The sequence below is a fragment of the Oxyura jamaicensis genome, chromosome 9 (assembly GCF_011077185.1).
Source record: "Oxyura jamaicensis isolate SHBP4307 breed ruddy duck chromosome 9, BPBGC_Ojam_1.0, whole genome shotgun sequence".
In the NCBI taxonomy this organism is placed as follows: Eukaryota; Metazoa; Chordata; class Aves; order Anseriformes; family Anatidae; genus Oxyura; species Oxyura jamaicensis.
The window spans coordinates 7,421,484-7,437,994 of NC_048901.1; the positions used below are offsets into that span (position 1 = coordinate 7,421,484).

Below are 16,511 nucleotides of genomic sequence, written 5' to 3' on the forward strand. Positions count from 1 at the left end.
TTATGGGTTGGCAGTCCTTTGTGATTTTGGCATCTCTTACATACATGGTGCCATTTTGATTGTTTCTTTTCTTCCTAAGGAGTGTTAATTGCTTTTTGCTCTTCTTCTTAAACAAAGCATGTATTGGTAAAAAGCAATATGGTGCTGATGTTACTTATGATGATAGGACCATATCCAGCTATCATCTGATCTTCAGTGTTCTATTTAAGAAATTAGTCATTTTGGCAGTATTTTCGACCAACCCTACACAAGAGAGACAACTGGTCTCATATTTCTATTTCTGCCCCATGGGTTAAGGTATAACTATATGTTAGGCCTTTTAAATTTATAGTTTATTTTAAGAGTCTCATTTCTGGTGCTGAGCATAAACAAAATAACATTAAAAGCATATGATGTCTTCCAAAGAGAAGACTGACTGTACACAAATGGAAGCATCAGATGTTACTTATTTATCCTTGTTTATATTATATCTAAAAGCATGTAACACCTTATTTATTTATAATCTTTATTTATATTTATTCATTCTTGCATTATTTCTTCTTTGATGAAGCATGCCTGTAAACTCTAATAACTAGTTAAATGGAAATGGTGTTTTTCATGCTTTTCTGTTGCTTTCTCAGTCATTGCCTACAATAATGTTGTTCATTACTCAAAAATAAAAAAAATAATAAAAAAAAAAGTTTGCTTTTCTCCTTTCTGCCTAAGTAGGGCACCTTGTACTGCTGCTGAGAAGCTTTTCCAAAGTAATGTAATCCACCAAATTTCTTCCAGCTTTTATCCTGCAGCCTTAGTTTGAGATGATTGCTGCAATGCTGTTGATGTGTTTGGGTTAGTTTTAGTGAACTCTGTATTCTCCCTTTTTTCTTACAGTATTTTGAATTCTGTTTAAAAGATACTGTATCAGAGCTGGCTGCTTCCATAAGCTCCATTCTTGGACAGGATGGCTTTCTTTATTTGGCAAAAGTTCATTTCCGGGTTTTCTTGTGTCTCTTTCCAAGATTTTTGCTCTGAATTCCAATAATTATCATATCTTTTGTCAGGGACCCATCCCTTCCTCATAAGCTTCTTAGCCAGTGTGATTTATGCTGCAAATCTTATATGAGTAGCAAAGTATTTTAACACCACCTTTTTCTATTTGCTTAACATATTTTTCTTTGGTTTTCTTCATATCCATCAGCTTAGGTCTTCTCATGCTTCTTTAATGCAATTAGTTAATAGCTAGCTTACTCCTCTTGATTAACTCACACACCTTAAAGCACTTGCTATCAGAAATACAGATCAGGTCTGCCTGTTCTCCCTGTGGCTATAGCCCAGGGTCTGCAGATTCTGAGCACGTCTGTGGGAACATGTGCAGGCTGATTGCTCTGCCTGTGCTCCATGCTAGTCAGGGGCTGTGTCATAGCATGGAGCTGGACCTGAAGTAGGAAGCCCTGTTGAAACTGAACCATACCTTCAGTCCATGTTTCTGGCCTTTCCAAAGCCAATTCATTGTTTTATGAGAGCGATTAAAACAACAACTACTATAAAACTGTTTTGTCCATTGATCACTTGTCAAGATTTGTCTTCTGTTAAGTATTTAGACATGTAAGGTGACTTTTTGAGAACTTAAGGAAGCAATTGAGTTGATAAAAACATTGTTTTTGATAACAACAGAAATAATGATAATGTGAGGTGTAGCTATGGTAGCAAATATTTCCCATGAAAGGGGAGTCCAATTCATCTGTTTCTCCATGCTCAAGTGGTGCATCTGGCCAGATGGAGAAAGCTCAGGGCTCCACATGCTGCTGAACAGCCCTGAACATCCAGCCTCCATGTTTTGATGACAGAAATTGAGTTGCCCTAGTTGCCAATTCTGATCATTACTGAAAACCAGGCCCCTTTAATTCTGCTTGCTAAAGACAGCCAGACGCTTCCCCCACAGCACATTTTCCTCATATTTTGCTGAGGATTTTCCTTCCCCTTATGCCTGGGCAACTTGTCCAGTGCATATGCTGAAGGGAGAGGAGATTAAATCAGGTCACTACCTCTTGCACTCCAATAATAAGTCTTCTACTTCCCTGGGCCTCTCAAATAAAGGCAAAAAAAAATAAAGATTTTTCATGTATATTTCCTTAAGGTAATAAATGCAAAGGAATAACTAAAGCAGTGAAGAGGAGAGAGCGGGTTTCTGTTGTTGTTGTTGTAGTTTTGTTTTGTTTTGTTTTGTTTTGTTTTCCCTCTATAGTAAGGAATTGATTTATAATAAATGAGACACTGCACAGGCTGCCCAGAGCAGCTGTGGCTGCCCCATCCCTGGCAGTGCCCAAGGCCAGGCTGGATGGGGCTGGGGGCAGCCTGGGCTGGGGGGAGGGGGCCCTGCCCAGGGCAGGGATTTGGAACCAGGGGATCATTAAGGTTTCTTCCAACCCAAGCAATCCTATGGTTCCATGATTCTATTGTTTTGTAACAAATCCTTTCCATCATACCAAAGCATAAGTTTTCTTCTAAGGCAGTTGGAATGCTTTTCTCACAGACAGAACAGCTCAGTCCTAATGTGCAGAACACTTCAAAGCCTTGCAAATTCTGAATTTTGCAATATCATTATTGCATAGTATTCTTTTCACATAAAATAGACAATAAGTATTTTGAAAAGTTTTCTAGCACCTTATATGAACACTTCTGGTTAAAGTGATGAATATGCATTGGCTCTGATAATCAGCCTGGTTTTATGCAGGCCTTTAACAGTTACCTTCTTTTTTTAATTGCCCATAGTTAACTTTGCCAATAAGGGTTTTCTCTTAGCACCACCATCTATCTTGTATGGCGTGCAGAAGTGCTTGTTCTTCTTTTAACATATTTGTTTATATTTATACACTTTATAATATACTAATATTATGTTACTGATATTTTTAAGACTTTTTCATGTTTGGAAGTTGTCACTGCATTAAATTTTTTCTTTGTTGTGGTTTTTGCACACTATTATAGATTAATTAAATGTTCAAAAGAGATAGCAACCTACTTTAATGACAATGTTATGCCTCAGGCCAGATTAATTACAGCACAATAACAATTTTTTTTTGCCATAGTAACAGCTGAAGAAGGTTGTGGCAACATGATGGAATTTGACTTAGGTTGTAGCACCCCTTCTTGGGACTGCATGTAAATTATGGGTACATAGAACATGTGGACAGTGAGTGTGCATTACTGTGAATTTGACTTTGGATGGAAAACATCTGCATTATTAATAATCCTTTGAGAGACAACCATCCAAAAATATGCCTTTGGAAATCAGCATTCTTGATTTCTTGAATTAGCCAAAGTAATTAGTCTGTGACAAACTGATTTCTAGTCAGCGCAGAACAGTCAGGATGGCCTTGCATCTGCTTGCAAAACGTGATGGAAACATATTCCACCTTTCACAGCATCTCTCAGTATCATATCTCAGGCTTTCACTCCCAAGAAAGCAAGTACTATTTATTTAATCAAATTTCCAGTGATCAATCTTTGAATATGATTGTTTCTTGTTATTCTTTGGTAGGTAAAAATAAGATTAAATATCAGTGACCCTAAAGTCCGATTTAAACCAGATTTCATAATCAATAATAGGTTTCATTCAAAACAGCAAAGCATGGATAGAAAATACTTGTGACTTACCAACAATGTAAATCCCTGGCACCCTATCTATTACTGTTAACAGAAGATCCTGTTCGAGGACATTGCAAAACGATCCTACTTGTTTACATTTCTTGTTAAAAACAACTGATAGAATGAGTTTGAAATTTATCTTGCATGCTAAGGACAAGCCTCAACAATGTCAGCATGTTCTCACATTTGAAGTCTTGTGAAAAAATAATTAGAAAACAATATGAACTTCTAATACATCAAGTATTTTAGCTTTCATATCCAGATCAAATTCTTCTTGATACCAATTGTAAGGCTGCAGTGCGTACTTAATGGCAGTTAGTCAGACACAATTTTCTTGATGTCAGTGAGATTTTTCGAGTACATGGAAAAAGGCTGTAGTCCATCAGAACTCATGCTTAACTTCACACTGAACTGACTGCTTGATGCTGAATGCATGTTAAGATGCTCTGCTGTGGGCGAGCACTGAGCAGAAACCTGTACTGCCGTAGAATCTGGTAAATAGTGAACTTTTGCACCAGACTAGAGATTTTCTTCATAAAGCCAAAGCCTGTTCAATGCTGCCATAGTTTTCATACTTTGCTCTGTAGGTAGATACTTCTACTATCCCATTTCTGATGGCAAAGCATAACATTGCTGAGGATGCTAAAATAGCTGCTTTCAAACACAGATTATCATATTGTAGTGGTGGACATTGTAAAGAAACAGAAGTTAAAGAGGAAGGCCAAGGCTGAGGCTGTCCTGTGAGAACAACTGATCTTACGAAATGGTTTTACTAACACGCCTCTGGATCTCTTGAGAACAACACATAGGTAAATTCTAAGTTAATGAGGAACTGATTATTCTTAAGATATAAGTAAAATCTGTTCAGGGCTCATAGAAGTCTGTGGAGAAGCTGTGCCTCTCGCTTGTGGTACCAATTGCAGGGAGTGTCAGACAGCTCTCTTTCAATCCATGATTTTAGTGGAAGGTAACTGAACAATTCAAAGAGCGCATAGATTTTGATGGTGTCTGAACAGCTTCTGTGCCAGTTGCATACTAAAGGCCAAGCCCTCTCGTGGTACAAACTGACAAAGCTTTACTCAAGTCCCTGTGGCTCTAATTTAATATTTACTTCAGCAGGAGCATTAAAACTGGGCTTTTTTTTTTTTTTTTTTTTTTTTTTACCAGAGCTGAGTGCCCAAGGAAAGAGCCTGTGGATCAGACAAAACCAACTTACCTATTTGAGATCCCTGTTTCTTTTAAATAGAAAAGGCCCTCTGGGGAGATATAAAAATAAAGACAGAATAAAAGACCCTCAGATTCAAAATCCAAAATCTTGCTCTCAGCCACAGAGAAGGAAACCTGTCCCTGTGTTTTTACTTTCAGTATCAGAGTGTGAAACAATTCAGTGGTTATTTGAGACAGAGCCAGTATAACTTTTTTAGATACCTGAGAATAAACCAGGCCCAGGTTTTCTGCAGGAGTGCTCCAAGTGAGTGATGGGAACACATGGCTGTAACCCTAAACAGCATTGTAGAGGCCTTTATCCAGAAGCCAAGTTTACAGATTTTCCAATGACATTAAACAAACACTGTAAGTTTTAACATAAACACAATTAACTAACATAAATATTTATGCAATTTTCTTTTCATTTCACTCAATGCATACGCCATACATGATTAAGAGTTTCTCCATAAGCAGTTGGCTTTAGGATATTACTATCATTCTTATCAATAATTCAGCTCTTCTGGAGCCAATGATTTCCTTGCTTAACAAAAAGACAGCTCCTGAAGTTAGTACTTGCTCCAGAGGTTTTCAGGATTCATTCATCTTCATAGACCAATGATCTGCTAGGTACAGACAGCTTCCGTCAGGGTTCAGATATACAAGAATGTTTTTTTTTGACTGTGATGAATATCCAAATGTTCCATCGGAATAATAGAAGTCTTGCCACATGAAAGTAAGGACTGAGTAATGGATGTAGAAATGTCTCTCTTCAGCCAGCATACAGCATTACTACAATAGCATCAGTGTAGCATTGCTATAATCCCTGTAGTTTGAAGTAAGTGGTCTTGCTGTGAGAAGCAGCATAGTTGTACAATCAGCTAGAGGCATTGTACAGATAGAGCCCTTTTTGTATACACACTCTAAACACAATACGTGACCAAAGTAACTGCTAGTGTCCCAACAATCTAGAGTCAAAGAAAAATAATTTCTGACTCCACTGAATTCGACAAAGACTTTCCAGTTGCATGTTGCTCCTACATGAGACTCACCAAGGTTGCAGAGCTGGAGCTGAGCCTTGTAAAGATTTATCTGCAGAAGATCTTCCTCAGAAGAAGATACCTTACCTGGTAAACCTTTTTGAATTTAGTTTAACAAAAAGCAAAAGGTTCCCTTAATGAATGTAGAAATTAGGGCGCAGACTATACAACTTAGTCAGTCCCATAAAACACCACCAGTTAATAATCACAGTGCCTTTTGTATGGTGTTGTTGTTGTTTTTTTGCTTGCCTTTTTTTTTTTTTTTTTTTTTTTTGTATCCTATCAGCATGATGAGAAGAAATCTAAAATTGGAGCATATCAGCAATTCATCTCTTTATTCCACACCTACCAGAGGTGTCTTTTTTTTTTTTTTCCCCTGTTTTCCTTACCCTGCCAGGCAAAGTGGCTATTTCATTTACATTTATCATGGAAAGACTCCTCTTTTTATTTTTACATACTATCTAATTCTTGAATGTCTGTGAGCATTCTAGTATATTATGGCTTTGCCTTCATCAGAAAAAGGCTCACTGCTGAGGAATGAGAGAGAAAGAATGGAAGTCACTGGCAAAACATAAAAAACAATCCAGCATCCTTCCCAGTGTGTCCTTACATGGATGTAATAGCCAGCTGTCCTTAGATAGCACTATACATGGAGAGTTTCAAAAGCTTTCAAATCCATAGCTAAGTAGCCCTCAAACTGATTCAACAGAGAGGGATAGGATCTCTTCATGATGAGTAAACACAGTGATAGTCATTTCTGGTGAGAGTTAAATCAGATAATTTACAGGTTGTCTGCATTCAGATCACTCCAAAATTGACTGATGAAGCTGAGGAGATGACATTCAGCTTTTGCAGCTGTTCATAAACTGTCTTTATTCAGTTGTATTCTCAATCACATACTATCAATGAACTGAACACCTTTATTAAACACACACATACAAAAAGCAGAGTTAGAAGAATGGTTTTTTGTTTTGTTTGTTTGTTTGTTTGTTTTATTCTAGCATTAGTTAGCAAATGCCAGGGTTAAGCTTGCCTCTGACTTTCAATCATCCTTCTTCATATACACGTTCTTTATACTATTTTAAATTACCTGATTTCATACTGCTTTTGCCACAGCACCCTTACATTGTTCAGCAGCAATCTTGGACCTGTGTGGGACGGCTCAGGCTGATGAATGTAGTCTCTAGGCTCTCTTTGTTACAGCAGCTGGAGGACATGTAGTGAGTGATGATGATAAGAAAAATCAGATAATAAAGAATCTGGAACTGTTAGTATATATCATTGTCTTAACACCAACAAGGGTCATCAGCAGACTATCAAATAAATTCAGGCAAGCCAGAAATTGTTTTATATGGAGATCAATATTTAAAGCTTAACTTTACCCCAAGTCATTTTTGTGACTGCATCAGCAACTTCAAAAATATTTTCAAACTATGGAAAACTAAAAACACTTGAGTTTGGGATGTAAAATATATATGTGAATTTGATCTACTAATCTACCTGTAATCTGCTGTCCTCACACATCAATTTTTTAAGACAGTTTATTAATCTATGAGATTGTGTGCAATACTTAGCTGGATTACAAACCTACTCTGAGAGATGTATTTACAGTAGTAATCATTTGAAGCTGTCATCATTATTTGGGTAAATTTTGCAATGCAAATTTAAATTATTAAACTGATATACCCATTTTATATAGACCAAAATATCATATGTTCTTTCCGAGCATCTGCAGATGTTGTGAAATATATATGCTTTAATTTACTTCTACTGCATTTCCTTGTTCTCTCCAAATAGGCCAGACTTATTGCATCCTACCTGTGAAGGCTTATTTTTACTTATTATTAAAGAAATTTACCCACACTGTCACAAGGTGTTAGAGTCACTAGGCAGTATGTTTAGAATCAAGGGAATGAATGATAAACAATGTAGAGGATGAGAAATATAAGGAGTATCTACTTTTAAAAGTTAAAATATATTTGTATTTAATTGCACTGTGTTTCAATCTTTTGCAATACGTAGTCCCTCCAAACATGAAAAAGCCCATGCTGGAGTACATTTAAATGTGGTGAATGGTGTGAATGTTTTAGGCAACTAACATCTACCTTTATGATTACTTTCCTTTCTCCCATGCCATTTAATATTGCAGGAAGCAAAATGGTTCTGTGTAGCTGTAGTCTATCCAATATCAGCATGTTACTGGGAACTTAAAATCTCATCTAAGCCAGAAATGTAAATCTGCCAGACCTCCCAAGAACAATAAAAGCTTTTTTTTTTTCCTCTTTCTGTTCTTTAAAGGGTGGATGAGATAATATCACTTCTTTTCTATTTGGGACATCAGTCTTTCTGCTTATTCGTAAAATGTTGTTCCTCTTTCAGCTCCTCCTTCAAAGTACAGTTGTTTTTCTGGACCCTTCTGATTCCTTGTGATTTATCCTGTCATAGCTATACAAAAAATTAAGGTGTGCAGACAGAAATCATGTAGGATCCTGTTTCATTGTTTTATATGAAGTCCTTTAAAAAGTTGTATTCAGCTAGTGACCTTTTAAATTACGTTTATTAGCGAGAAAATGAAAATGAAGCTGTGGGGTTTTGTTTTGTTTTGTTTTGTTTTTAGTAAATAACAAATGCACCTCAGTTTACCCAGGTGATGTTACTCTGTGTAGCTTTACAGAGGTAAATTAAGAAAGACTGGGAAGGAGAAATTAAAGCATGGCAACGAAAAGATCACATCATAAAGCAAGCCTCCATGCTTTGGTAACCTGTGTCTAACCAACCTAGCAAGACTCGTGACACTCAGAATGGAGTCTATGAGCAAAGAAAATGCAAAAGCTTTAAAGCTACTGTCCTAGGAAAGACAAGGAATAACGAACATCCCAAAGGAACGCCAGGAGCATGCTACATTAGAATAGCTTGCATCTTCATAGAAGCTTTAGCATAGGTGCTGTAGCTTATCAAGCAATGCAAAGAAAGATTAAAGTCTAGCTTAACACATTCTGCATGCATGCTTGTCTTGTTTTAGTCTGATCCTATGTATATTTGGGTGAATAAACAAGGTGAATAAATAGTGAAGAAGTTATTTCTCAGTCATTCTAATAGGCCTCCAATTACAGAGTGCCTGCAGAGCTTACAGCTGTGTGTGTCAGGTAGAGGCTCACTGCAGAACAGATAAGCTCCTTGGTGGAAGCCACAGATAATATCTTCAGAAGATGCACTTGAGAGACTCTGGAGGAAATGTGAAGCTTACTGTGGTGGCTGAACTAATCTTGGCTCTGTAAGGGCCAGCAAAGATCTCTCCAAGAAAAATGATAAAACATCTTGGTGATATGTATCAGTTCTTTGTATCTCTTTAGAGAAAATTTCAGCTCGCATATTGACAGCCACAGCGTTCAGGTGCCTGAGTGAAATCAGAGAGGAGGGCTCTCAAGGTATTATGAAGAAAAAGACCAACTTTCTCCCAAGAACATGGGGTCGAGTTTCTCAAGTAAATTATAATGCAAGGCATAAACTGTCTCTGAGCATGCAGTGATTTATTACTGCTACCTTTTGGAAGAGCAGACTGTGTGGGCATGGGGGTTGCCAGTGTAATCACTGTGTTTAATGCTGTGGTCCTCTGAACCAGTGAGCAAATTAACGTATTCTGTGATAATGCCATTACGGGCTTGTTTTTTGATAAATAACAGGAGGCAAAGGTCATCATCCCTTGGAAACTTTGATTTTGAGCTATTTTGCTTGTGACTTCTGTATTTAACTTTACTGTTAGGTTACTACAGACATTGCTTCAAGTTTTGCTCTTTTTGCACTGCTTCTTGAAAACATCTCGGTTACTTATTTTAAAGAATTTAATACAGAGAACTATCTAATATATCTTCACCCAATCAGTAAGTATTAAGGAGAAAATATGAACTGAAGTAAAAACTCTTTGAGTACTTTACATGGTTTATGTAGTAAGAATGTTTAATATAAAGACAATCCTTAGAGCTCAAGGGTTACCTATATCCATAGCATTGGTGAAAACTTGGCAATTGGATGCATTTAAATAATTATCTGAGAAATCTGTAGGAGAGAAATGCCACTTAAAACCTGTCATTTAAGTATTTTATTCATTGTTCACAAAATATAACTAACTAATTTTCTTTTACAATGGTGATTGCTGGTCTTCAGAATGCACTAGTTATTTGCTGAGAGTTGGGATAGGTCAGAGGTGATCCTGGGACTTACCTCTACTTGTAGAAGTAGGTCCTTTCCCAGGGAGCTGTTCTGACAAAGCCTTACTCTGGCTGGAGGCCATGTGATTTAAGGTGATATTTCCGTATACCATGGTATATATTTATTTGATGGCTAATCTGCCAGCAGAAAACATGCTTGACAACAGAGTGCTAAACTCTGTTATGAGGTGAAATTTTATTTGAATGTGTGATCCCAGGAAAACATAATGCCCCTGCTTAACAGTGCAATGTGGACAAACAGAAAAAACAGTGTGTTGATACAGAAATACAGCACTTTATTCACCACATTGGAAAAATTACAAGGAAAGGGTTTTTATAATGGTGTAAGTTGCAACTCCTTAAGGGTGCAAATGCATTTTCTTCTTGAAGTCATGCTCTTCTGTTTGGAGCTAGCATCAGGGAATTTGGCCGGGCAGGGAGCTGGCTGGAGTTGCTCCCTTTAACTCTGACTTTAAAGGCAAGAACCTGTGTCTCAAGCTGAGGAGGATGAGCATGACTCCTGCTGAGGTAGCACAGCTCTTGGGATGAGGATAGGGAAGCACAGCAGGTCCACATTAGGCAACCAGGGATCTGCTTGCAGGAACCAACTGCCATTTTAACAGTTTAAAACTACATGAGACTGTATCCAGCACAGCCCTGTCCCTGGGGACTGGCCAGGACAGTTTTAGCCCTTTTAAGAACAAAGAAAGCAGAGCCCTTACTGCTAGATCTCAATGCCCTTTCACAAAGTTCCTAGCACAGACACGACTTTTTATTTATTTATTTTATGTCTTCAGCTCCGCTTTGATGAAAGGTGCCTTAACTCTTCTGTAAAGGCTAAGTTTCCTGTCAGAGATAATATTTAAGATGAAGACTGACTCTTTCTCCTATTTCCTTCCTACAGACCAAAAGGAGGTCCTTTCAAATATATAGCCTTTAATCTGGAGGCAAATATATGTCCAGTTTGTAGCCCTCATCGCTTCTACAATGACTAGCGTTGCTGCTAACAAGTAACAGTTTTAGAACTCATTTAAACCTTTCCTCCCCCCCTTCCTTCACTTGTATTATGCCACAGATAATTTAAATTTTTTTTTTTTTTTTTTTTTTTTTTTATCCTTGCTTCTACTTATATATCATTGTGCCATTGTGGATAAGTAAACACACATTTAAGCCAATACATTCCCGTTACTTCTGCAATGCCTTCACTTACTCAGTTCAGCAGCAGTCTCATAGCTTTTTCCTTTTTAAATGGACGGGTGTTTCAGTACCAGCCTTTAGATGTACGGAATCAAATTCCGCACATATATGATTTTATTTGTTTTACTTTACTATTATTTCTAATACTACTGCTAGTGATAATAATAATGATACCACTACTCTTCCAACGTGGATCTCAAGGTATATGTCACTAGAGAATTATTTCACTAAAAAAATAATTCAATGGTTATTGCGACTAGTGGAAAAGATGTTTAATACTTCTAAGGATGTTGGACTAAGCCTTTATTGGTCATATTCTTTGCATTAAACAGCTATGAAATAAGACATTCTCTAACAGAATGATTTGCATCTGAGAAGCTTTATATGATGAATAATCACTATCATTGTGTTTATTGCTCAAATATTAGATTGATAATCCATAATTAAATAAGAACAGAAAAAATAAAAAGCAGTATTTTAATATATCCTTTTCCCTCCTGCATGCTGAATAACCCGTTGTTCACTGGCTTATTTAAAACAGTGTTTTCCCCTCCAATGTGACTGTATTTTTTCTCTTCTGGTGATTTCTTTTCTTGTCCTAAAGTTGTGAAAGCTGAGAGATTATTTATATGCATTAGTCTCAATGTGAATTATACCTGCCAACCTTATAACTTTGGAATTACTTGGTACATTATTTATACTTTTTTAAAATTGTGCTCCTTCACCTGTAATCTTAGTAAAACACACAGATGTTTTGGACAAGTGTATTTTACTGTCTCTTCTGCCCTCTTATGGAACTGTTCATACACATTAAGGACTTAATCCAGTTCCCATTAAGTGGGACATTTGCCACTGATTTCAGTAGCAGCTGGATCGGGCTCTTCATTTGTAGAAAATGAATGACCAATGCCTTGTAAATAAATGTTTTGAACAAGTGGATAGGGTATAAACAACTGAGTGGAAGAATGAGTGGCCAGCTGTTATTCTTGCACCTGAATAAGAACAAGCAAGTACAATTTACGCGTGCATCATCACAGGTAGATGGATTAGGCTGCTCCATGGTTGGTATTATTTCTACATATCCCCACGTGTTTTTTTTATTTAATTTTTGTCAAGTTGCTGTACAGTGCTCTGACTGTCTTGGTTTATGGAAACAGATGTTTCTTTGTGTCACTGTTTATGAAATGCTGGTCATGGAGCTCAGGTCACACATAACTGCCAGTTTTGTAAGTGCTAAAAGCATCAGTACTGTTTCTTTTGCTTATTGTTGTATGAAATATGGTTCCCTTCCTCCTCAGTCCCAATTTACAGAGTGAAAACTGAGTAAATCTGTTGCTGTTTGAGCAGCTGCTTCTGTTTAGATTCACCTGCTTGTTAGAAGATGGAGGTTGCAATGGTTAGCATTGCTTACTAAAAATATGCAGGCTCCTGATGCTCAGACTGCCTCTTGCATGTTTTACAGCTGCTTTCTTTCCAGCTATTTTCTCTTCCCTTCTACAATATCTGTGACAAATCCATGGGGTAAGCCTTTAATCAGGCAGGACAAAAATACCTGAGAATCTCCAGTGGAAAAATAATGCACTATACCAAAGAAGCAATATTATTCATAAGGAGTTGGTGGAGAAAACTTCCTGTTGGCATTTTCTCTCATGAATAATACTTAGTAATTAAAAAATGCTCTTGTGAAATGGGTATTGCACGGCTGAACATCTATTTTGAAAATGTTTTTTTGTTTGCTTTGTTTTCCCTGAAGGACCTGTTCGATTGGAGAGTACCATTTTTAAGAAAAGTTCTGATGAAATATTGAGCAAAAACATGTTTATCCTTTTTTGTTTACATATATTTGAAAGCTCATTGAAACCTAAAATCATGTCCTACCCATGAGGGAATAAAATGAAAATCTAGCAGAAGTATAGGTCAGCATCCCTGCAATATCCCATGCAGGAGGGAGGAAAGTCTGGTCTTAATCATGGGAAGAGAAAATGCTGTAGAATCTACAATAGATTAAAATATAAAAATTTATGGATACCCACAGAAGTAATGTTAAATATTTATAAATTATAATAGAGAGGTGCTACTTTTCCAAAGCATGTTTTCTTTTAAGTGTCTCTTAGAATTCTGTTGCAGGGTTGGTATAAATTCTCCTTAACACCACAGAATGTCTTAAAGTGGATGTCTTAAAGTCTTCATATTAGATTTCATCAGACTAGCACAGAATTGCTTGCTGCTACACATTCATATTGTGTTGTCCAGAACAGAACATGGCTGGTGATCTTCTTCTGAGCAGACATTTACAAATCATTAGATATCTGCTTAACACCAGTCATGCAACTAGTTTGAGTTTAGCAGGACTGTTTATAAAAAGTGCTAAGCTAAGTATGTGCATAAGCTTTTGCAAGATCAGCAAGTAAGATTTTAACACTTCTGCATAGAGCCTGGTAATCTTAGAAAGAGGTCAGTAAAATTAGTTCTTTGAATACAACTGTAAATCTGTGGTGGTTTCCTATATCATCTCACAATAGCTTTGATTAACCACAAATCCCTGCAATAACATCATTGTTCAGCCAAATCCTTGTCCCACCTAAATGCATGCGGTCCATTATATTGAGGACAATTTCTGAAATGGGTATTTTTCTTCCTGATTCCTCTGTCTATCTCCCTGGTTTGGTGCACTAGGATGTAGAGCTTCTTGGAGTAACAAATGTAGATTTCTTTAAAAGGAAGAAATCCTTCTTTTAAAGGATTTCTTTAAAAGTTCACTTCTTGTATATTTGAAGAGGCAAGAGTATGATGATTTCTTTAACAAATAACACTATATCAAAAAAACACCTGACTCCTATCACTGATTTCTCATGCTCATGGCAACAGCATCATGAGGTCTCACATAGTAGCTGTCAATGCAAACACAAGTAACAGGGTACAAATAGGAGCAAGAGAAGAGATTTTTTTTCTGTAGTGAAATATATTGTTGATCCTTCTAGAATATCTTCAGATTGTTTTTTTGTTTTGTTTTGTTTTCTGTGCATGTGATATAGAAAAAAAGAGCATGAAATGAATGTATTCTGTTTAGAAAAGCTGAGGATTCTGTTTGATAAACAGGACTAAAGCATTCATAAGACTTGAACATTTCCTTTTTGGGTCAAGGCCTTGTCGTTTTCTTTCCTCAGGCTAAAATCTCACCATTCTCTCTGGCACTCAGATCATGACCTGAACTCACATAAGAATGAGAGGATGAGTTTGATAATATGGTAATTCTGTTTCTTCTGTCTACCTGTCTTTTTACACAGTTGTGTCTTCCACTTCCAAATGGTTGTCCTTCTGGCAAAAGACCAACACATATCAGGTGTTTTGCTCCCTTTCCTTTTCCTATGGGAAAATGAGATTAGTCCCCCAAAGCTGTTGAGATTCATATTAAAACCCTAATTCCCATATTGGTTAAAGTTGTGGAAGCAAAAACAGTCAAACAGATTGTCCTCATCCTTCCTTCCTTCCCACTACCCTCCCTCTTCTTCATACACATTCAAAACTTTTGGCTTTGGCCCTATCCAAATTTGGAGATCCAGAGAAGAAAGATGGAAAACAATGTCAATTATTACAGGCATTTCATCCACTATGGATCTTTGGCTGCAGAACTGTCTGTGAAAAGGAGACAAGGCTTCAAATCCAAAGGGTAGGTCAGATTAAGGCACAGTGTTGTGTCCCCATCCTCTACGCTTCACACAGCACAACACTGTGGGTTTCTGCTCTCTTTTCTGATAATGTCAAGTCCACCACTCCTTTAGGAGCAGTAGCTGAAGAAAGGCCCTTACCTGCAGCAGCAATTTTGTTTAGGACTGGGATATGGGGTAGTCGCTGGAACTCATGCCTATTATTTTAAACTTCTGAGGAGAACCTAATTTACAAGCACTTTTTCATGGAACCCACTGTCTTGGGGTTATGTTGATGTACAGGGAATGGTCAACAGGCTGCCCAGACAGGGCAGTCTGGGACCTACAAAACTCAGTGGGAAGGTAGTTTGAGCTCCTGCTTTGGTTTCTGCCACTTCCATCTGCAGTGATTAGTAGTGTACACAGACAGCAGTACTAGTGTCTTCCAGGGCAATTTGTAAAATCTCATCTTGTTCAGCATGAATAGAAAAGAGCTTCAAAATTTGACCTTTAAATAATTGGAAGGAAGTGAGGTGAAGAGAGAAAGGGGAGAGAACTACAAATAATATCCATTAATGGATTCAAAGTAAAGATCTTCTTCTTTGAAGGCATTCCATAGCATAGAATTAGCAGTGAGATCCTAAACTTGTGAGCATCGGCAATAGGTCTTCAGTAACTGATGAAGCTATGTGCCCATCGAGCCTGACTTACATGATCTGAGTGTAGCTGTGATAAGTTCCCAAGCTTTGCAATAATCTGACATCAGTAGAATGTCTTTATTACAGATATTTTATCTAGATGAAACTAAACTTGTACTTAACCGAATGTAAACAAATGCATAATATGAACAGCACATAATTTATATAATTAAAGATTGGTACAGAATACTGTTAGAAACTTGTGGCATTTTCATTGATGCTCTTATCATAGTGAAACTGAGCTGACCAATCTCCAAAATTTTACAGAAACTCACAAATTTGTTGTCATTTATGGATATTAAATTATGCACAATTTATTATAAATAATTCATTTTAGCCCTGTGGGCTTTATTTTATTAGCTGCCCTTAGTTAGAAACTGTTTTTTACAGTCATGTTATGCAGCAGATTAAGTGTTCATCCTTACTGCCTGCTTTCAAAGCAGTCTGTCAGTTGTGATCAGACATGCCGTATGCTACAAAGCACAAAACTCAACCTGATGCCTTCTAACCGGGAAAGCAGTCGGCAGGAAGTTCCAGCTGAGGTTCACAGTTCCAAAGTCTGTAACCTTCTAATATTTTCAAGGTTTCATGTGTTTTACACAGGTCAACACATGGTCTGCTTCTCCTGAAAGTTCACCAGCAGTTTAGCAACACTGTGAGCTCCAGAGTTAGAAGAGAGAAAAGTACATTTATGTAAAATACCTAGTGTTATTGTAAATTTTTAGCCTAGATGTTTAGGTAAAATCTCACAAGGCATCAGATTCTTGGCTCTAAGAAATACTCAGGGTTCCATGTGAGTCAATGAAATGGTTAATTTACATCAAGTGAGGATCTGACCTAAATTTGTTTCAACTCTGAGTTACGGGTGCATATGCCGCATTACTCTCACATATG

The 16,511-nt window shown here is 37.2% G+C and overlaps 1 long non-coding RNA gene across 5 annotated transcripts in view; it reads left to right on the plus strand.

Moving 5' to 3' along the window:
• The window catches only part of LOC118171390, a 126,295-nt gene that overhangs the window by 57,799 nt on the left and 51,985 nt on the right, over positions 1-16,511 (plus strand). For 4 of the 5 annotated variants that reach the window (XR_004753183.1, XR_004753182.1, XR_004753180.1 and 1 more), the window contains one exon: positions 10,980-11,085. This is a non-coding gene — a long non-coding RNA (uncharacterized LOC118171390). Of the gene's footprint in view, positions 1-10,786; positions 10,890-10,979; positions 11,086-16,511 lie in introns of those variants that run through there. The other variant, XR_004753184.1, reaches the window with a different exon arrangement.